Source organism: Carassius auratus, chromosome 48 (genome assembly GCF_003368295.1).
Source record: "Carassius auratus strain Wakin chromosome 48, ASM336829v1, whole genome shotgun sequence".
NCBI lineage: Eukaryota > Metazoa > Chordata > Actinopteri > Cypriniformes > Cyprinidae > Carassius > Carassius auratus.
The window spans coordinates 8860524-8877821 of NC_039290.1; the positions used below are offsets into that span (position 1 = coordinate 8860524).

Consider the following 17298-nt stretch of genomic DNA (forward strand, 5'->3'; position numbering starts at 1 on the left):
TACATCTGTCAGACAGGTTGCTGATGTCGTCAAGCTTCGTTTGAGTCTGCGCGTCAGAAACGGAAGTGCTAAAAAACGCTAAAACTGGGCTTCACTTGTCTCAATTGAGCTTCAGTGGGGTCGCTGTGTCCATTTCTTTTACTGTCTATGATTAGAATGATCCGATTGCAGCTGTTCTGGAGTCGACCACTCACTGATTCAAATGAACCGTTTAGTGCGAGTCAGTAAGAACCGGGAGATCTTGTGAGCGCGCGTGCGTCTGATGTTGATAAAAGTAAGTTATTAATGTCGAAATTTAGGATTAATTATTTATAACTGAAAATCATATTTAGGTCAGTTGTTTGGGAACTAAATCCGCTGTAAAGAGTGATCTGTTTGAGCCCACTGAAATGCTCGAGTGCAGACGATGCACATCAATCAGCGTCTCTGTGTTTTAGGTAAAAAAAAAAACAAAAAAAAAACATTAAACCAACACAGATTAAATAAAATAATTCATGCATGTTCAAATTCCCCGCTGCCGTGATATTAACTGTTTTATTAAAAAATTAGCATGTCCTATTTTTGTCTGTTTGTCTGTTTTTATATTGTTTATCAACAGTAACGTTATACATATGTATATTGTTTGGATTAACTAGACGAGTAGACTGACATGAATGTTTATTCATAACCGTACTGAAAACAAGTAAATATTGTTAGCTGATGCTAACTGTCTAGCTAACAAGCTTGCTGGTGCTAACTTGAGGTAATTTTTATAAATAATGTCCAAATATTTTTATTCAACCACCTATATATATATATATATATATATATATATATATATATAGATAGATAGATAGATAGATAGATAGATAGATAGATAGATAGATAGATTATATCTAGGGACAAAAGAAAGGATGTGATGTTCAGAACTTGGTAACTACAGTAATTATCAAAGAGGGGAAGAGATGCACCCCGTTTGTCCTGGGGTGTTTTTATACCACAGACAAGATTTGAGAAGGAAAAAATCATGAAAATATAATTATATTTTCCTTAAAATGTTCTTCCTAACTTCAGGCCTTATTATCATGTAATATATAACTGTGATGTTCTGTAAAACAACAAACTTTAAAATACTTTGTTCATACTGGTGAAGATCAGATGGTCATCTCTGTTTTCTCTCAGGTACATCACAGTGTAAGCTTCACAGTGAACATCACTCTCATCAACGTAGTCCATATACACAACAAAAATATATCTTGACTCCAAGGAAAAAATCCCAGGTATTTTGAGCAGTAGGATTATAAAAAAAAATGTGTTAATATAAAATTAAATTAGCCTATATAAAATTGCAAACTTCTATCTTTCAGTACTTTTTTACTTAAGTACATACAAAAATTGAGTACTTTTGTACTTTCACTAAAAGTGAAATTGAAAAAGGAGTACTTTTACTTTTACTGGAGTAATATTTTACCATATGTATCTGTACTTTTACTCAAGAACTTGATTTGTGTACTTCCTCCACCACTGGTTCTGAGTGGTTGGTAGGAATCTTTTGAAATCTCGTGATTCTATTTCTATTTATTATTTGCATAGATTTGATTTTAGATTTAATATATAAATCATATATAATATATAATCTATAACAATAAAGATATAGACATAAAATCATTCTCAATATTAAAGAGTCCACACCCCAGGTATAACGATAAAGGCACAGAGACATTATATCATTGGAATCACTTTCAGCTGATGAATAATAAAAATATTAACAGCCAATCAGAATCAATTCTGCCATAATGAGCAGACGAGCGTGCACTTGGAATAAGCAGACAATATCATCCGCTGGTGTGGACGCTAATATAGTTATCCATCTTTAAAGTTATCGCTCTTGGTTTGAACAGGCCTTTAACATTTTTGTAACTAAAATTAAAATGAAACATGCATGTCTTTGCATTTTTTAAATAAGATCAATTTGTGTGACCATTAAGTTAAGAGTCGTTCCACCCACTGGTGGAAGTTTGTTTGAAGTTAGAAAAATGAAATATGTGCCATCACATTGTCAATATTTAGTGATTTAGCCTCAGATACATTGGGTGCCATTATTAACTGGTAAAGCACATTCTGTCTAGTGTCTGGTTTGACTCTCCAGGATGGTGTTTGGTTGCTGGACAGTGATCCGTTGAACCAAATGAGAGACCTTGACCTGTTAAAACTATGAAATCTCCCTATATGGAGATCAAGGAAGCACATCTGGAGCACTCAGAATACAGCATCGAAGTCAGACTGAGGAATTGTTCCCAATCCTAGCAAGCTCCCTACATGAGCAGATGCACACTACCTCAAATCAGACCTCATTAGTGAAGATCAGACCTCGATCAGCATCAACACAAGCAAGACTAACAACTATAAAAATAAATATACAGTATGAAAAAATACTGTGCACAACAGTCAATGATTAATTAAACTGCACCGTTTTTGTTTACATTAATATATATTATAATATATTGATTATTTGAAAAAGCATTTTTGACTGAATTTGATTTATAATCATAATGCAAATGTTTTCGGTATGTATTACTATTAAATTGTTAATCACAGTTTTAATATGTCATTCCAGTGCAATATAAGATAACTTTGCTAAGTGTTTGCGGAAGAATGTGTAATATTTCCTTCAAATTTGGCCGAAACAAGCGTAATCGGAAACATGTCTATGATGCCTTAAAATGCATCCTATATAGCCTGCAGACTACGATTTGGAACAGAACCTCATTGTTAAGATAAAAAGGTACTTTATATTCTTATAACAACTATAAAAACACGTTGGTAACCACATTGCATTGGGTGAGGGTGAGCTGCATGTCTTTTTAGATTAAAGCCACAAAGAAAACTCACAGATTGAGTCGTCACAGGTTGTGAAAGCACATGGGCAGAACACAGACCCTATTAATACACCAAACAGCTGCCTGGCAGGGCAACATGTCACTGTGCAATACATGACACCGGTGACGCCTCTTTAGTGCCCTTGAAAGTGGACATGGCTGAGAGGTTCACTACAGACCCCTCAACACACACACACACACACACACTGCCAAACTGATCACATAATATTAACAATAGTCCAATACCAGCAGAATATTAATATGCCATTTAGGTCAATTTGTTGGAGGTATTTGTCACAATATTCACCGTACTTCTGAAAGACTTAAAGAGGCTATTTAAAAAATAGTGAATTGTACAATTGTACATTAGCATTGTACTGATTGTACCATGGTAAAAAAAAAATAAAAAATACAACAACAAAAATAAAAATAATAAAATGGTACTTTTTTTGTGGAAACTTCGACTAACGAATGTAAAAAATAAATGTATTTTAATATAGTAAAAATAATTAAGATTGATCTTCCTCTATATTATATTAACAGCAATGCACCATAAGATCACCTTTACACTATAAAAGAACACTATATTTCAGTCTATATGAATAACCTCCATGTAAAAAACAGAATTCCGTTCTTACCAAATTCATTCAACACGTTATTAAATCATAATTCGTTTTTAAATACTGACAGGAACTTTCAGAGCTGATTTCAAAGTTACTGCGTTTATAAAACAACTCAATGAAAGACTCAGATAACGTATCTAAAAATAAATCGCTATAGTAAAAGAGAAATAATAAGAGGAGTGAAGTTTCCTACCGTTCTGCTGTGTTTGGTCCTCACGCGCGTCTGACGCTCCGCGGCGCGTCTCCGCCCCTCACACGCGCGTTTACAGCGCTAAATTAATCATCTGTGCTAATTATTATACATTTACTTCATTGTCAGCTTCAGGTACTTCATTTATTATTGTTCAATGAACTGTTTGAAACAAAAAAAGGTTGCATTTCAGTGTCTCTGCAGGTGATTATAGATCAACAGCGCCACCTGCTGTCGACACGCGGCTATTGATAGTGATGCTACAGTCAAAAATCAGTAATAATTCAAACTTATCAAAATAAAATATATAAAATAATGGTTTCTATTTTAATATCGTTTAAAATATCATTTATTTCTGTGGGAAAAAAAACACATAATAAAGCATTCTGATCCCAAACTCTGACCGGTGTGTGTGTGTGTGTGTGTGTGTAGTACTTACACACTAAAGCTCACAATAATAAACGTTAAATACTCATCTGAGGAGGAATATAATTTATATAGGAGGATATAATTTTATATGCAATATTAATTTTTCTTTTCATCATCAACTTTAAGAGTTCATGATCATTTCTGTTCAACTTTATTTCTCAGTTGATAAATCTGAATCAACAGAGTCTCGAACAGGCTCCGAATTCCCGATCTGAATCAAAACAATCAACAATACATCCTAAAAGAGTTCTATTTTTTTTTTTAGAAAGAATGAATACATTTTACTGACCCCAAACTTTTGAACTCTAGTGTTTATTGTTAGAAAAGATTCTATTTAAAATAAATGCTCTTCTTTTTAACTTTTCATTCATCAAAGAATGCTGACAGAAGTATCACAGTTCAGCAGCATAACTCTGATAATAAATAATCATATTAGAATGATTTCTGAAGATCATGTGACACTGAAGACTGGAGGAATGATGCTGAAAATCACAGAAATAAAATAGATTTGAATGTATATTAAAATAGAAAAATTTTGTTTTACTCTATAATAATATTTACCTTTTCCCCCTGTATTTTTAATCAAATAAATGCAGTTTTGATGAGTATACTCCTGTAAAAAAAAAAAAAACATAAAGAAATCATTCTGATCCCAAACTCTGTGTGTGTGTGTGTGTGTGTGTGCATAGCACTTACATACTAATCCCCACAATAATAAAGATGTTAAATACTCATCTGAGGAGGGAATAATGTTGCATCATAATGAAAGGATGTGTAACGTACTTTTCTGTAAACTGAGCCAAACATTTTTTCACTGATTTAGGGTAGAGTAAGAATATTTACTGTATTGCGCAAGTTAGTTCATACTTAAATATAATTGTATATGCAATGTTACCTTTTCTTTTCATCATCAACTTTAAGAGTTGATAAATCCATCCACGATTCATAAAACACAACACAAGCAACTGAGGTACAAGAAGTATTCACATCCAAAAGTCATTGAAAACATTTAAGAATCAAATCGACAGGTTAAAAAAAAGCCTCAGGTCAAATATTCATTTATTACCAGTGAAATGTTTGACAAAAACTTCCTGCTCCGATGTCCAGATCTGAATTTAAAAAAATTACCAACAGGCTCCGAAGTCCCGATCTGAATCAACCGAGTCGCGAACAGGCTCCGAAATGTCGAACTGAATCAACCGAGTCGCGAACAGGCTCCGAAGTGCACAACTGAATCAACGGAGTCGCGAAAACGCTCCGAAGCGCCGATTTGAATCAACTGAGTCGCGAATAGGCTCCAAAGCGCCGATCTGAATCAACCGAGTCGCGAACAGGCTCCGAAGCGCCGAACTGAATCAACAGAGTCGCGAACAGGCTCCGAAGTGCGGATCTGAATCAACTGAGTCGCGAACAGGCTCCGAAGTGCGGCTCTGAATCAACCGAGTCGCGAACAGGCTCCGAAGTGCGGCTCTGAATCAACCGAGTCGCGAACAGGCTCCGAAGTGCGGATCTGAATCAACGGAGTCGCGAACATGCTCCGAAGTGCCGATCTGAATCAAAACAATCAATAATACATCCTAATAGAGTTCTATTTTATTTTTTGAAAGAAAGAATAAATTTTACTGACCCCAAACTTTTGAACTCTAGTGTTTATTGTTAGAAAATACTTCTATTTTAAATAAATGCTCTTCTTTTTAACTTTTTATTCATCAAAGAATGCTGAAAGAAGTATCACAGTTCAGCAGCACAACTCTGATAATAAATCATCATATTAGAATGATTTCTGAAGTTCATGTGACACTGAAGACTGGAGGAATGATGCTGAAAATCACAGAAATAAAATAGATTTTTATGTATATTAAAATAGAAAAATGTTGTTTTACTCTATAATAATATCTAACATTCCCCCTGTATTTTTGATCAAATAAATGCAGTTTTGATGAGTATACTCCTGTAAAAAAACAAAAACAAAAAAACAAACATAAAAAAATCATTCTGATCCCAAACTCTCTCTGTGTGTGTGTGTGCATAGCACTTACATACTAATCCCCACAATAATAAAGATGTTAAATACTCATCTGAGCAGAGGGGTTACCAGGATGTCATGTTTGGGGGGGCATTTGGCTTGTTTGGGGGGGCAACATAGACAACTGAAAATATCGGCACAAAATTAAGCTATATTACACACAATCTTTTTTAATGCATATCTTTTTCTAAGCCAGGAACCCAGAGATAGGCACAGGGCCCTTATTAGACTACAGGGCTGTCACATAAAAGTTAAACCAGGTCAACAGATATGACAGATTCATATATATAACAGATCACAGTGTTTGCCTGATAATGAGTGACAGGTGTTTGCTTGTGAGAAAACGTGTTACACAAGTAGGTTACCGAGAAGGACAAGAGAGTTCTTTAAATGAATCTTACATCACGTTTGTATAGACAGGAGGTTAATTAATTTGTTTCTTCTTTTAAGCTGGTCCAGAAGTAGATGCTACTTTTAGGGCTGAAATGCTTCGTGAATTACTCCTAGTAAAACACATTAGCAGTCATTATTTGTAGGAGTTTCTCTTAAATTCACCAGTTAGGAGCTACTTGTAGCCTCTTATAAGTTTCTTTGTGAATGCGGCCCCAGGTAAAAAAATTTTTTTTGATATTCTCATTTGAACAGTATGAGAACAGTATTTGAATGTTATTCTCTGGTTGTTAGTGGCTTTGGATAAAAGTGTCTGCTAAATGAATAAATGTAAACATGTAGGCCTAAAAATATATTAGGCTACAGGGTGTCAGGAGATTTAGAGAGTTGAAATAATAGCTATTTTTGTAAAACTATAAGAATTTCAATTATGATATTATTAGCAGAGGCAACATAACTTTTTTTAAATATATATATATATATATATATTTTTTTTTTATTAGTAGTGCTTGCCATAGGCAAATATTATTATTATTTTATGGGGGGTTGGAGTCTGTATGGGTTTGGTCTCCCTCAGGGGTGGGTGATATAATAAAAATCGAACAATTTTTGTTTTGTTTTTCAGAAATACCATGATTTTATCATATTTGTCATGTTGGTTTTTCTATTTTGCAAGCTGTTTGAGCATCACAGCAAAACTAATTTACCTATTATAAAGCCTTTTAAGGTAACAAAATATGAAAGAGTGTGGCCGATATTTAGGCCAAAGTGCATGGATTAAAATCTTTGTCATTATTTTATCTTTGTTATTAAAAAAATGAGAACAAAGATATACATTACAAATACAGATATTATACAAATAAAGTGCTTCATTTTCAGGTACAAGGGGTGTATTTAGCAGGAGCATTAAAAAAAATTAATGAACAAATATAAAAATAAAAACTATATACACTGATTCCTATTAAAGCAACTGAATTAAAGTTTTTCAGTCACGAGTATAGAGTATTGATTTTTCTCTGTGTGTTTGTTGTTTCATTAACATATAATTCACCCAAAAATGTAAATAGTGAAGAAAAAAAATCTGAATGAGACTTCCACAGTAATTTCCCCCCTACTATAAAAGTCAATGTGGACCAGCAACTGTTTGGTTATCCTAATTTTTCAAAATATCTTATTTTGCTTTCAGCACAAGAAAGAAGTTAATATAGGTTTTGGACAACATGTGAGTGTATAAACAATGACAGAAATAAAATGTTAGGGTGATCTATCCCTTTAATTCACACGGCAGCATGTAGCCTACTGTCCCTTTAAGACCTGAGCGCCTCTAATATTCATATATGCATCTGTTTATTTCAGTTGTTTACTTTCATTTTAAACATAGTCTATACATAAACCTTGTGTGTTTTGACAGTATTAGCACAAAACATAACTTAGCAATCACATCAGGCTCAGTTCGAAGGTCTTTTTCGTTTTCGGGCCGCACTTTGTGCTCAGAAAAACCGCACGTCAGAAAAGGACACGAACGAATTAAACGTTTAAATAACCAGTAAGGATTTAGACATATGCAAAAAAATGTGAATGAGTTAACTGTGATGTTAATGTATGTCGCAGTATATTAATCCCGCTGGGCCAGAACTGCAGCTGATAGAATGTGCGCAGCACACAATGCAATTATATTTCTTCGAAAGCAGATTGTAGAGACATTTTTATCGCCCACAACCAAAACAATTAACATCCTCGGCAGAAATCGAGGACAAAATCAAGCTGTTCAGCTGTCAATGCACTTCGATCCAATACGCTGTTTTGGGGTGGCAAATCTCATTTTTTTGCCACCCTTCTGGACACGCCACTGCTTTAAAGCTCTGCCAGGTAAACATTTCAATTAGCGTTCTGTTCTCACATGATGCACTTTTTCTGAGCGCGTACCCCCGAAGCGCGCACTGTCAAACAGCGCCAAACTGGATTTTTGTTGGATCAGACCCATCTGCAAGCAATGGAAAAATATGCTCTAAACAATCCACTTTTAAGTTTTTATTTATCATCAGAGGGACAGATAATTTCTCAGGGGAGGCAAGGCTTATCCTAGGGGAGGCATTGCCTCCCCCAGCCTCCCCCTAGACACGCCCCTGCATCTGAGGAGGGAATAATGTTGCATCATAATGAAAGGATGTGTAACGTACTTTTCTGTAAACTGAGCCAAACATTTTTTCACTGATTTAGGGTAAAGAATATTTACTGTATTGCGCAAGTTAGTTCATACTTAAATATAATTGTATATGCAATATTACCTTTTCTTTTCATCATCATCTTTAAGAGTTCATGATCATTTCTGTTCAACTTTATTTCCCAGTTGATGAATCCATCCACGATTCATAAAACACAACACAAGCAACTGAGGTACAAGAAGTATTGACATCCAAAAGTCATTGAAAACATTTAAGAATCAAATCGACAGGTTAAAAAAAAGCCTCAGGTCAAATATTCATTTATTACCAGTGAAATGTTTGACAAAAACTTCCTGCTCCGATGTGCAGATCTGAATTTAAAAAAATTACCAACAGGCTCCGAAGTCCCGATCTGAATCAACCGAGTCGCGAACAGGCTCCGAAGTGCCGAACTGAATCAACGGAGTCGCGAAAACGCTCCGAAGCGCCGATCTGAATCAACTGAGTCGCGAATAGACTCCGAAGCGCCGATCTGAATCAACCGAGTCGCGAACAGGATCCGAAGCGCCGAACTGAATCAACAGAGTCGCGAACAGGCTCCGAAGTGCGGATCTGAATCAACTGAGTCGCGAACAGGCTCCGAAGTGCGGCTCTGAATCAACCGAGTCGCGAACAGGCTCCGAAGTGCGGATCTGAATCAACGGAGTCGCGAACAGGCTCCGAAGTGCCGATCTGAATCAAAACAATCAACAATACATCCTAAAAGAGTTCTATTTTATTTTTTGAAAGAAAGAATCAATTTTACTGACCCCAAACTTTTGAACTCTAGTGTTTATTGTTAGAAAATACTTCTATTTTAAATAAATGCTCTTCTTTTTAACTTTTTATTCATCAAAGAATGCTGAAAGAAGTATCACAGTTCAGCAGCACAACTCTGATAATAAATCATCATATTAGAATGATTTCTGAAGATCATGTGACACTGAAGACTGGAGGAATGATGCTGAAAATCACAGAAATAAAATAGATTTTTATGTATATTAAAATAGAAAAATGTTGTTTTACTCTATAATAATATTTACCTTTTCCCTGTGTATTTTTTATCAAATAAATGCAGTTTTGATGAGTATACTCCTGTAAAAAAAAAAAAACATAAAGAAATCATTCTGATCCCAAACTCTGTGTGTGTGTGTGTGTGTGTGTGTGTGCATAGCACTTACATACTAATCCCCACAATAATAAAGATGTTAAATACTCATCTGAGGAGGGAATAATGTTGCATCATAATGAAAGGATGTGTAACGTACTTTTATGTAAACTGAGCCAAACATTTTTTCACTGATTTAGGGTAGAGTAAGAATATTTACTGTATTGCGCAAGTTAGTTCATACTTAAATATAATTTTATATGCAATATTACCTTTTCTTTTCATCATCATCTTTAAGAGTTCATGATCATTTCTGTTCAACTTTATTTCTCAGTTGATAAATCCATCCACAATTCATAAAACACAACACATGCAACTGAGGTACAAGAAGTATTGACATCCAAAAGTCATTGAAATCATTTAAAAATCAAATCGACATGTTAAAAAAAAGCCTCAGGTCACATATTCATTTATCACCAATGAACTGTTTGACAAAAACTTCCTGCTCCGATGTCCAGATCTGAATTGTAAAAAATTACAAACAGGCTCCGAAGTGGCGAATTGAATCAATGGAGTCGTGAACACGCTCCGTGAGTGCCGAACCGAATCAACGGAATCGCGAACACGCTCCGAAGTGCCGAACTGAATCAACGGAGTCGCGAACAGGCTCCAAAGTGCCGAACTGAATCAACCGAGTCGCGAACAGGCTCCAAAATGCCGAACTGAATCAACCGAGTCGCGAACACGCTCCGAAGCACCGATCTGAATCATCGGAGTCGCAAACAGGCTCCGAAGCACCGATCTGAATCAACCGAGTCGCAAACAGGCTCCGAAGCACCGATCTGAATCAACCGAGTCGCAAACAGGCTCCGAAGCGCCGAACTGAATCAACAGAGTCGCGAACAGGCTCCGAAGTGCCGAACTGAATCAACGGAGTTGCGAACAGGCTCCAAAGTCCCGATCTGAATCAACCGAGTGGCGAACAGGCTCCAAAATGCCGAACTGAATCAACCGAGTCGCGAACATGCTCCGAAGCACCGATCTGAATCATCGGAGTCGCAAACACGCTCCGAAGCACCGATCTGAATCAACCGAGTCGCAAACAGGCTCCGAAGCACCGATCTGAATCAACCGAGTCGCAAACAGGCTCCGAAGCGCCGAACTGAATCAAAAGAGTCGCGAACAGGCTCCGAAGCGCCGATCTGAATCAACCGAGTCTCGAACAGGCGAACATGATCCGGAAGTGCCGAACTGAATCAAAGGTGTCGCGAACATGCTCCGAAGTGCCATCTGAATCAAAACAATCAACAATACATCTTAAAAGAGTTCTATTTTTTTTTTTTTTGAAAGAAAGAATACATTTTACTGACCCCAAACTTTTGAACTCTAGTGTTTATTGTTAGAAAAAACTTCTATTTTAAATAAATGCTCTTCTTTTTAACTTTTCATTCATCAAAGAATGCTGACAGAAGTATCACAGTTCAGCAGCATACCTCTGATAATAGATCATCATATTAGAATGATTTCTGAAGATCACGTGACACTGAAGACTGGAGGAATGATGCTGAAAATCACAGAAATAAAATAGATTTTAATGTATATTAAAATAGAAAAATTTTGTTTTACTCTATAATAATATTTACCTTTTCCCCCTGTATTTTTGATCAAATAAATGCAGTTTTGATGAGTATACTCCTGTAAAAAAAATAATAAATAAACATAATTCTGATCCCAAACTGTGTGTGTGTGCATAGCACTTACATACTAATCCCCACAATAATAAAGATGTTAAATACTCATCTGAGGAGGAAATAATGTTGCATCATAATGAAAGGATGTGTATCGTACACTTTCTGTAAACTGAGCCAAACATTGTTTCACAGATTTAGGGTAGAGTAAGAATATTTACTGTATTGCGCAAGTTAGTTCATACTTAGATATAATTTTATATGCAATATTACCTTTTCTTTTCATCATCATCTTTAAGAGTTCATGATCATTTCTGTTCAACTTTATTTCCCAGTTGATAAATCCATCCACAATTCATAAAACACAGCACAAGCAACTGAGGTACAAGAAGTATTGACATCCAAAAGTCTTGAAATCGTTTAAGAATCAAATCGACAGGTTAAAAAAAAGCCTCAGGTCAAATATTCATTTATCACCAATGAAATGTTTGACAAAAACTTCCTGCTCCGATGTCCAGATCTGAATTTAAAAAAATTACAAACACGCTCCGAAGCACCGATCTGAATCATCGGAGTCGCAAACAGGCTCCGAAGCACCGATCTGAATCAACCGAGTCGCAAACAGGCTCCGAAGCACCGATCTGAATCAACCGAGTCGCAAACAGGCTCCGAAGCGCCGAACTGAATCAACAGAGTCGCGAACAGGCTCCGAAGCGCCGATCTGAATCAACCGAGTCTCGAACAGGCGAACACGATCCGGAAGTGCCGAAATGAATCAAAGGAGTCGCGAACATGCTCCGAAGTGCCATCTGAATCAAAACAATCAACAATACATCCTAAAAGAGTTCTATTTTTTTTTTTGAAAGAAAGAATACATTTTACTGACCCCAAACTTTTGAACTCTAGTGTTTATTGTTAGAAAAGACTTCTATTTTAAATAAATGCTCTTCTTTTTAACTTTTCATTCATCAAAGAATGCTGACAGAAGTATCACAGTTCAGCAGCATAACTCTGATAATAAATCATCATATTAGAATGATTTCTGAAGATCATGTGACACTGAAGACTGGAGGAATGATGCTGAAAATCACAGAAATAAAATAGATTTTAATGTATATTAAAATAGAAAAATTTTGTTTTACTCTATAATAATATTTACCTTTTCCCCCTGTATTTTTAATCAAATAAATGCAGTTTTGATGAGTATACTCCTGTAAAAAAAAAAAACATAAAGAAATCATTCTGATCCCAAACTCTGTGTGTGTGTGTGTGTGTGTGTGCATAGCACTTACATACTAATCCCCACAATAATAAAGATGTTAAATACTCATCTGAGGAGGAAATAATGTTGCATCATAATGAAAGGATGTGTAACGTACTTTTCTGTAAACTGAGCCAAACATTTTTTCACTGATTTAGGGTAAAGAATATTTACTGTATTGCGCAAGTTAGTTCATACTTAAATATAATTGTATATGCAATATTACCTTTTCTTTTCATCATCATCTTTAAGAGTTCATGATCATTTCTGTTCAACTTTATTTCCCAGTTGATGAATCCATCCACGATTCATAAAACACAACACAAGCAACTGAGGTACAAGAAGTATTGACATCCAAAAGTCATTGAAAACATTTAAGAATCAAATCGACAGGTTAAAAAAAAGCCTCAGGTCAAATATTCATTTATTACCAGTGAAATGTTTGACAAAAACTTTCTGCTCCGATGTCCAGATCTGAATTTAAAAAAATTACCAACAGGCTCCGAAGTCCCGATCTGAATCAACCGAGTCGCGAACAGGCTCCGAAATGTCGAACTGAATCAACCGAGTCGCGAACAGGCTCCGAAGTGCCGAACTGAATCGACGGAGTCGCGAAAACGCTCCGAAGCGCCGATCTGAATCAACTGAGTCGCGAATAGACTCCGAAGCGCCGATCTGAATCAACCGAGTCGCGAACAGGCTCCGAAGCGCCGAACTGAATCAACAGAGTCGCGAACAGGCTCCGAAGTGCGGATCTGAATCAACTGAGTCGCGAACAGGCTCCGAAGTGCGGCTCTGAATCAACCGAGTCGCGAACAGGCTCCGAAGTGCCGATCTGAATCAAAACAATCAACAATACATCCTAAAAGAGTTCTATTTTATTTTTTGAAAGAAAGAATCAATTTTACTGACCCCAAACTTTTGAACTCTAGTGTTTATTGTTAGAAAATACTTCTATTTTAAATAAATGCTCTTCTTTTTAACTTTTTATTCATCAAAGAATGCTGAAAGACGTATCACAGTTCAGCAGCATAACTCTGATAATAAATCATCATATTAGAATGATTTCTGAAGATCATGTGACACTGAAGACTGGAGGAATGATGCTGAAAATCACAGAAATAAAATAGATTTTTATGTATATTAAAATAGAAAAATGTTGTTTTACTCTATAATAATATCTAACATTCCCCCTGTATTTTTGATCAAATAAATGCAGTTTTGATGAGTATACTCCTGTAAAAAAAAAAACAAAAAAAAAAAACATAAAAAAATCATTCTGATCCCAAACTCTCTATGTGTGTGTGTGTGTGTGTGTGCATAGCACTTACATACTAATCCCCACAATTATAAAGATGTTAAATACTCATCTGAGGAGGAAATAATGTTGCATCATAATGAAAGGATGTGTAACGTACAATTTTCTGTAAACTGAGCCAAACATTTTTTCACTGATTTAGGGTAGAGTAAGAATATTTACTGTATTGCGCTAGTTAGTTCATACTTAGATATAATTTTATATGCAATATTACCTTTTCTTTTCATCATCATCTTTAAGAGTTCATGATCATTTCTGTTCAACTTTATTTCTCAGTTGATTAATCCATCCACAATTCATAAAACACAACACAAGCAACTGAGGTACAAGAAGTATTGACATGCAAAAGTCATTGAAATCATTTAAAAATCAAATCGACAGGTTAAAAAAAAGCCTCAGGTCACATATTCATTTATCACCAATGAACTGTTTGACAAAAACTTCCTGCTCCGATGTCCAGATCTGAATTGTAAAAAATTACAAACAGGCTCCGAAGTGCCGAATTGAATCAATGGAGTCGTGAACACGCTCCGTGAGTGCAAAACCGAATCAACGGAGTCGCGAACACGCTCCAAAGTGCCGAACTGAATCAACCGAGTCGCGAACAGGCTCCAAAATGCCGAACTGAATCAACCGAGTCGCGAACACACTCTTTTCATCATCATCTTTAAGAGTTCATGATCATTTCTGTTCAACTTTATTTCTCAGTTGATAAATCCATCCACAATTCATAAAACACAACACATGCAACTGAGGTACAAGAAGTATTGACATCCAAAAGTCATTGAAATCATTTAAAAATCAAATCGACATGTTAAAAAAAAGCCTCAGGTCAAATATTCATTTATCACCAATGAAATGTTTGACAAAAACTTCCTGCTCCGATGTCCAGATCTGAATTTTAAAAAATTACAAACAGGCTCCGAAGTCCCGATCTGAATCAACCGAGTGGCGAACAGGCTCCAAAATGTCGAACTGAATCAACCGAGTCGCGAACAGGCTCCGAAGCACCGATCTGAATCAACCGAGTCGCAAACAGGCTCCGAAGCGCCGAACTGAATCAACAGAGTCGCGAACAGGCTCCGAAGCGCCGATCTGAATCAACCGAGTCTCGAACAGGCGAACACGATCCGGAAGTGCCGAACTGAATCAAAGGAGTCGCGAACAGGCTCCGAAGTGCCGATCTGAATCAAAACAATCAACAATACATCCTAAAAGAGTTCTACTTTTTTTTTTTTTGAAAGAAAGAATACATTTTACTAACCCCAAACTTTTGAACTCTAGTGTTTATTGTTAGAAAAGACTTCTATTTTAAATAAATGCTCTTCTTTTTAACTTTTCATTCATCAAAGAATGCTGACAGAAGTATCACAGTTCAGCAGCATAACTCTGATAATAAATCATCATATTAGAATGATTTCTGAAGATCATGTGACACTGAAGACTGGAGGAATGATGCTGAAAATCAAAGAAATAAAATAGATTTGAATGTATATTAAAATAGAAAAATTTTGTTTTACTCTATAATAATATTTACCTTTTCCCCCTGTATTTTTAATCAAATAAATGCAGTTTTGATGAGTATACTCCTGTAAAAAAAAAAAAAACATAAAGAAATCATTCTGATCCCAAACTCTGTGTGTGTGTGTGTGTGTGTGTGTGTGTGTGTGTGTGTGCATAGCACTTACATACTAATCCCCACAATAATAAAGATGTTAAATACTCATCTGAGGAGGGAATAATGTTGCATCATAATGAAAGGATGTGTAACTTACTTTTCTGTAAACTGAGCCAAACATTTTTTCACTGATTTAGGGTAAAGAATATTTACTGTATTGCGCAAGTTAGTTCATACTTAAATATAATTGTATATGCAATATTACCTTTTCTTTTCATCATCATCTTTAAGAGTTCATGATCATTTCTGTTCAACTTTATTTCCCAGTTGATGAATCCATCCACGATTCATAAAACACAACACAAGCAACTGAGGTACAAGAAGTATTGACATCCAAAAGTCATTGAAAACATTTAAGAATCAAATCGACAGGTTAAAAAAAAAGCCTCAGGTCAAATATTCATTTATTACCAGTGAAATGTTTGACAAAAACTTCCTGCTCCGATGTCCAGATCTGAATTTAAAAAAATTACCAACAGGCTCCGAAGTCCCGATCTGAATCAACCGAGTCGCGAACAGGCTCCGAAATGTCGAACTGAATCAACCGAGTCGCGAACAGGCTCCGAAGTGCCGAATTGAATCAATGAAGTCGCGAACACGCTCCGAAGTGCCGAACTGAATCAACGGAGTCGCGAACAGGCTCCGAAGTGCATAACTGAATCAACGGAGTCGCGAAAACGCTCCGAAGCGCCGATCTGAATCAACTGAGTCGCGAATAGGCTCCGAAGCGCCGATCTGAATCAACCGAGTCGCGAACAGGCTCCGAAGTGCACAACTGAATCAACGGAGTCGCGAAAACGCTCCGAAGCGCCGATTGGAATCAACTGAGTCGCGAATAGGCTCCGAAGCGCCGATCTGAATCAAACGAGTCGCGAACAGGCTCCGAAGCGCCGAACTGAATCAACAGAGTCGCGAACAGGCTCCGAAGTGCGGATCTGAATCAACTGAGTCGCGAACAGGCTCCGAAGTGCGGCTCTGAATCAACCGAGTCGCGAACAGGCTCCGAAGTGCGGATCTGAATCAACGGAGTCGCGAACAGGCTCCGAAGTGCCGATCTGAATCAAAACAATCAACAATACATCTAAAAGAGTTCTATTTTATTTTTTGAAAGAAAGAATAAATTTTACTGACCCCAAACTTTTGAACTCTAGTGTTTATTGTTAGAAAATACTTCTATTTTAAATAAATGCTCTTCTTTTTAACTTTTTATTCATCAAAGAATGCTGAAAGAAGTATCACAGTTCAGCAGCACAACTCTGATAATAAATCGTCATATTAGAATGATTTCTGAAGTTCATGTGACACTGAAGACTGGAGGAATGATGCTGAAAATCACAGAAATAAAATAGATTTTTATGTATATTAAAATAGAAAAATGTTGTTTTACTCTATAATAATATCTAACATTCCACCTGTATTTTTGATCAAATAAATGCAGTTTTGATGAGTATACTCCTGTAAAAAAAACAAAACAAAAAAAAACATAAAAAAATCATTCTGATCCCAAACTCTCTCTGTGTGTGTG

The 17298-nt window shown here is 36.1% G+C and overlaps 1 protein-coding gene across 1 annotated transcript in view; it reads right to left on the reverse strand.

Moving 5' to 3' along the window:
• LOC113065760 (calcitonin gene-related peptide type 1 receptor-like) overlaps positions 1-3706 on the reverse strand; it is a 23572-nt gene extending 19866 nt beyond the window's left edge. Inside the window, exon 1 of the mRNA XM_026237268.1 lies at positions 3675-3706. The gene's annotated coding sequence lies outside the window, so the exon portion shown is untranslated. The remainder of the gene's footprint in view (positions 1-3674) is intronic.
• Between the last annotated feature and the right edge of the window lie 13592 nt (positions 3707-17298).